The sequence below is a fragment of the Callorhinus ursinus genome, unplaced genomic scaffold (assembly GCF_003265705.2).
Source record: "Callorhinus ursinus isolate GAN/ISIS: 27379988/994484 unplaced genomic scaffold, GSC_fseal_2.0 scaffold44, whole genome shotgun sequence".
NCBI classification, from domain to species: Eukaryota; Metazoa; Chordata; class Mammalia; order Carnivora; family Otariidae; genus Callorhinus; species Callorhinus ursinus.
Genome location: NW_027397106.1, coordinates 855173 through 861642, shown reverse-complemented (window position 1 = coordinate 861642; position 6470 = coordinate 855173).

Here is a 6470-nt window from a genome sequence, read left to right as displayed (position 1 = left end):
TATGGGCTGAGGCTCCAAGTGGATTTCATCTTCTTGCTCTGAAAAATAAGAGGTTAAAGTCTCCAGGGGTCTTAAGACATTTAACACGGGAGATGCTTCTATCTACCCCCTCCCGCCCTAGCATGTCCATCCTGCTCTAGGTCTTAGCACTTCTAACGCACTATGCAATTTATTTAATATGCTAATTATCTGTTTCTCCTTGAAGGAAATCTCAATGATGATCGAGGTCTCTGTATTTTGTTCGTGTGGCCCAAGTGCCTAGAGCTGTGTGTCTGGCACAGGGTAGGTGCTCAATAAATAGCAGCTAAATGAATGCGTGTGTATGTCTTGCCCTTATTGTTACCGAGGGAGACAGGGAGGCCCAAAGAAGGCAGGCGTCCAGCATCCTCAGAGGTGGGAATCTAATCTGAATCTCTGTTGACCTTTAGTCCACCTTGATTTGGGTCCAGGGGGCTCTTTGGGCCCCAACCCCAGCCTTTCTAGGCTACAGGATTCCTGGGGTCATGCGCCTAGTCCCCTGCCTTCCTACCTCAGTCCTCCCAGGTGTGTGCTTTTTCTAAAACATTTTTTATTGTTATGTTAATCACCACACATTACATCATTAGTTTTTTGTGTGCTTTTTTTTTTTAAAAGATTTTATTTATTTATTTGAGAGAGAGAGTGGAGAGAGAGCATGCAGGGGGGAGGGGCAGAGGAAGAGGAAGAAGCAGATTCTCCACTGAGAAGGGAGCCCAACTCGGGGCTCGATCCCAGGACCCCAAGATCATGACCTGAGCTGAAGGCAGACGCCCCACTGACTGGGCCGCCCAGGGGTGCACTTTTGGTTATGCATCTCCAAACCTCTCCACATAGCGCATTACAAGGATTAAGGAGAGCTCATCCAAGTGCTGAGGACTCTCCAGCTGACAGCTCGATGACCTCTGAGGGACAACAAAGAGTGTGACAGAAGCCAGACTCACCATTGAGGATGGCGAGAGAGGTGGAAGCTAAGCTGACCAGCAGCAGGATGGGGAAGCATTTCATGGAGGAGCTGTAGCGGGATCTGTCTGCCCTGAGGAGGCTGCTTAGCGTTGCTGAGGGAGCAGCCTGGCAGGGCCTTTATGTATCTTGGGCGTAGGGAAGGGCTCTGGGGAACCTGGTTCAGGATTGGATCTGGGGGCATGCCAGGTTTCCCCTCCAAAGTTCCCTATTCTGAATACATTTGTTTTTGGGAACTGGGTCTTCTGGGAAACCAGTTAGAGGAAAGTGAGGCCCCTAGCATATGCCAGCCCCAGGCTCCATCTCGGGAAGTCCTTGCAATAACTACATGGGTGTGAGTTTCTCTCCGTCATGGTACTCATTATTGGTATAATTTTATCTTTATTTGTGTGATCACTTAATTAATATCTACCTACCCCAGGAGAATGGAACTTCCATAATGGTGGGATTAGGTTTTTGCTTGCCATTATTTTCCCAGCACCTAGAAAGTAGATGGTGCATAGAAGGCACCCAGAATATAGTAGTAGGGAGAATGAACGAAGGAAAGGTTAGGCTGTCCTCTAGGCTACAGATAAAACTTTCCCAGGGCGCCTGGGTGGCTCAGTCGGTTAAGCGTCCGCCTTCAGCTCAGGTCATGATCCCGGAGTCCTGGGATTGAGTCCTGCATTGGGCTCCCTGCTCATCGAGGAGCCTGCTTCTCCCTCTGACCCTCCCCCCTCTCATGTACTCTCTCTCTCTGTCTCATTCTCGCTCTCTCAAATAAATAAATAAATAAATAAATAAATCTTTAAAAACAAAACAAAACAAAAAACAACAAAAAAAAACCTTCTTGTCAGCTCAGGAATGAAAGAGTGAGGCAGTTACAGGAACGCTGACTACACGCCAGGCACTGTCCTGAGTTTGTTCATGTGGGATATTTTATTTAATTCATCATGGTTGTGAAGTGTGTGTTATTTATCAAGCAGAGAAAGTGATGTTCACAAAGGTGAGGTGACTTGCACAGGATCACAAATCTGGGTGGATTTGAACCCAGGTTAGTCGAACTCCAAACTCTATGCAAGCCACAAGCAGGGTCTGGTGGCTCCAGAAGTGGGTGAGATGGAGCAGTGAGTTAGTTGCCCAAAGGGGCACATGAGAGGCAGTGGGGGATGCACCTAGGACCTGGGGCTGATCCTGGACCTAGGGCTGAGTTAGTTGATCTCCTGTGCCCCTATCAGGTTGGAATTTTTTTCTTTTAAGTTTTTATTTAAGTTCCAGTTAGTTACCGTACAGTGTAATATAAGTTCCAGGTGTACAATACAGTGATTCAACACCTCCATACATCACCTGGTGCTCATCACAAGTGCCCTCCTTCATCCCCATCCCCTATTTCACCCATCCCCCCACTCCCCTCCCCTCTGGTAACCAGCAGTTTGTTCTCTATAGTTCAGAGTTTGTTTCTTGGGGAATGTGTGGGTGGCTCATTTGGTTAAACATCTTGATTTTGGCTCAGGTCCTGATCTCAGCCCCACGTCAGGCTCCGCGCTCAGCACGGAGTCTGCTTCTCTGCTTCTCCCTCTCCCACGGCTCCTCCCCCTGCTCACATGCAAGCTCGCCCCTCTCAGATAAATAAATAAAATACATCTTTAAAAAAAAAGAGTCTGTTTCTTGGTTTGCCTCTCTCTCTCTTTTTTCCCCCCTTTGCTTGTTTTGTTTCTTAAATTCCACGCATGAGTAAAATCATATGGTATTTGTCTTTCTCTGACTGACTTATTTCGCGTAGCATAATACCCTCTAGCTCCATCCATGTTGTTCTTGCAAATGGCAAGATTTCATTCTTTTCTGTGGCTAATATTCCATTGTAGATATACATCATATCTTCTTTATCCATTCATCAGTGGAGGGACACTTGGGCTGTTTCCATAACTTGGCTATTGTTGATAATGTTCTGTAAACATCGGGGTGCATGTGTCCCTTTGAATTAGTATTTTTGTACTCTTTGGGTAAATATCAGGTTGGAATTTTTGATGATCTCTCCGGGACATGTTTTTGGATCCTCTCCAGGAAGGAGGGTGCTGCTGCACCCCTAGACTGAACCTCTTGTCCTCAGCAGGGAGCACAGCTTGCTGGGCACGGGGCCCCAGTGAGGGTAAGACCCCACCGGTAGCCCACAGAGAGACAGCACTCTGTCACCAAGGGGAGGCCTTCTCCCTTGGGCAGCCGCCGCAGGGAAGAGCCTAGGGGCTGGCGGTCATCCTCCAATTGCTCTCACCCCTCTCTTTCCTTAGGCAAGCCCGTGAATTGGGCCGCCTCCCACCTTCCCTTCCTCCCCAATTCCCCCTTTTAGCGGCAGCCTCCCCTCTCACCGCCCAGGGCACTTAGGAACAGGGCGGGGACAGATGGGGGCATTCACAGTGAGTCCTTGAGGATGTGGTTTAGCCCTGCAGGCCTATTTCCCAATACCCCCGGTAACCCACAAGTTTGGGCCTCTGTCGTTTGCATACTAGGTTACTTCAGTAGTTACTCACTGGACTCCGGCCTCCAGTCTGTCTTCACTGCTGTCCACCCTCCATGCTAATGCTGGGGGGAATCTTCTGACATGCAGGCCATGGCTCACCTCAAGAAGTCTTTAAGGACTTTTTGGATTTTAGGATTACCCCTGGGATAAAGTCCAACCCCTCGGCCATGTGTTCCAGGCTTACCTTTCCGGCCTCATCTCTCGCCCCGTGAACGACTCGCTGAAGTACTCTGTGTGTTCATGCCGTTCCTGGCTTGGGAAGCCTCTTTCCTCTCTGTTTGCTGCCTTCCCATGATCCACATCCGCTGTCACCTCCTCCCTGGAGTGAACGCAACCTGCTCACCCTTGCGCCTCCCTCAGTTGGTCACCTCACCTCTGTGGCCCCGCAATACACTGTTCCTATCTCCATCTTTTCATTTTTCCATTCCACTGCTATTTATCGAGGGCCTGCCAGGTTGCAAGTTTTGAAGATAAAATGGTGAGCCCAATCTACCTGGCGCTGGCCTCCGGGGACATTGTCTAGCATTTATCATACGCTATTGTAATTCTCTGTTCAGACCTATTGCTCCTACTGGTTAATTACCATCTTGAGGACAAGACTCATAGGTTATTTATCTCTGTATTCCAATTTATTTAGCGCAGATCTTCACACTAGCTAAGTGTTCCAGTCTAGTAAATTGAATGAGTCCATTCATGTGTTCAAAGCTGGCCCCTCGGGGATGTATTTACTTTTAGTGGGGAGGGAGGGACCTCTGAGAGGAGTTCTTCAGTGATTAAATATTTCAAAAGAGTGTATTGAGTGTCTACCACATACCAAGCATGAACTAGGTCGTGGAGCTTCAACACTGGGCAAAACAGACCTCATCCCTGGTAGGGTTCTTCCAGGTAGGGTTCCCGGATAAAAATGCAAGCTCTCCCAGGTAGGGTTCCCGGATAAAAATGCAAGCCACTCGGGGCGCCTGGGTGGCTCAGTTGGTTAAGCGACTGCCTTCGGCTCAGGTCATGATCCTGGAGTCCCGGGATCGAGTCCCATATTGGGCTCCCTGCTCAGCGGGGTGTCTGCTTCTCCCTCTGACCCTCTTCCCTCTCGTGCTCTCTATCTCCCATTCTCTCTCTCAAATAAATAAATAAAATCTTAAAAAAAAATGCAAGCCACTCAGTTACATGTGATTTTTAGATAAGCAGTGAATAATTCTTTTTAGCCTAAGTATGTCTCAAATATTGCACGGTACATACTTATACTAAAAATTTGCTGTTGTTTATCTGAAATTCACATTTAACTGGTGTTCTGTATTTTATTTGCTAGACATGGCAATCTTACCTCAGGGCTCCAGACCAGCCTCCAGCCTCCACCATCTGTCCCTCCAAGAGCCCAGCCTCATCCTGTGTTCTCAGTTAAGGATTCTGCCATAGGGGAAAGATGGATGACAGAGGTGTCCAAGGGCCATGCATGTAGCTCCCTTCTGAGAAGAGAGGTCACAATGGTTCTCTGCACACAAGTTCCAGACCTTGGGCAGACGGTCCTGTTACTCTGGCCACTCCTGTCTGGTGAGGAAGTCAGGGTCTTATCTGGAGGTAATCACCAACAGGCTGGGCGTAAGGAAGCCCAGTGGCTTCTGTGGAGGCCTGGGGGAGAGACCTATTCATTTCTGGTCCTCCCTATTGGATGGTTCCAAATAAGTCAATGAGCGGCCTCTCAGTGAATTTGGAATGTGAGACGGAGAGAAGGAAAACTCACCAAGATGTAAAAACAATAGATGCAGAGGAGGAGAGGCGGACAGAGATGCCAAAGAGACAGAGAGAGGTCAGCTTGGGGGGTCTGAAGTTATGGCAAGATGGGTGCTGCCGGAGCATCCCATGAGGCCTGCCGAGATGCTTTCCTGATCTTCCTTTCTTCCCCCTCACGTCACTGGCTGTAACCTGAGTAAGCCTTATAAACCTGAAAAAGCCTATTTCATTAAAAAACCATTAACTTTTCGTTAGGACACCTGCCTCCAAGTTCCAGTCTGTCATCACCTGACTGTGGGCCTTCAGCCCACAGCCACTTCTCCACTCTCTGGACCTCATTCTCCTCAACAAAGAGAAGAAAGGTCCACAGGGATGTCTGAGGATTGCCAGGATGATCATTAAAAGAGGGGGTACAGCATCAGGCTGGTTAGTCTTGAACCTCAGGGTACCCCTGAATCAGCTGGGAAACTCCCTCCCCCTCCACTTAGCAGGTCTGGGATGCAGTCCAGGAATCTGCATCTTGAAACCAGTGTCCCGGGCAATTCTGATGCAGAGGTGTTGAGGAACACACTCCCTTTGGCTGACAGAATGGCTTCTAGACCAAAGCTCAAATTTTTCTTTCTGAGAAGGATTTTGGGAGGCAGGGGGTCTTGTTTTGAGTGTGTGTGTGTGTGTGTGTGTGTGTGTGTGTGTGTGTGTGTGATTACTGGGGTGGTTGCTGGCCTGAGTGTTGCAGGGTGGAGAGAAGGAGGAGGAGACTCACGTTCTGTGAGATCTGACCTTGAGCCGGGCACACAATGAATTTAATTCTCCCACTGATCTGCAGGGTGGCATGGAGGGCACACTGGGATCCTGAGGCTCAGAGAAGTTAAGCAGATTTAGCAAGGTGATAGAGATGTCACCTGGCATGACTGGGATTTGAATCTGGATCTGTTTGGCTCTGATTTCCGTGCTCTTCCCACCGTGGCTCACCGTCCCTACGAAGCATCAGAGGACAGCAACCATCAACCCTTGCTTTCCCAGTGGGGGTCCGTTTTACATATTCTGTGCTGTTTCTCACACATCCATGGACTATCCTGGGAAATCAATGTTTCTGCCCGTAAACACCTCCCAGGCTGCATCTCATCCCCAGGGGCAGCAAGGGTCTGTTACTAGAACAGAGAGGAGAATAGGGCCATTGCCAGGGTTGCTCAGAGGGTAACGGAGCCAGAGGGAGGGGTCCACAATGGAGGCGGAGAAGGAGGGGATTCAGGAGGGAATCAGCAAG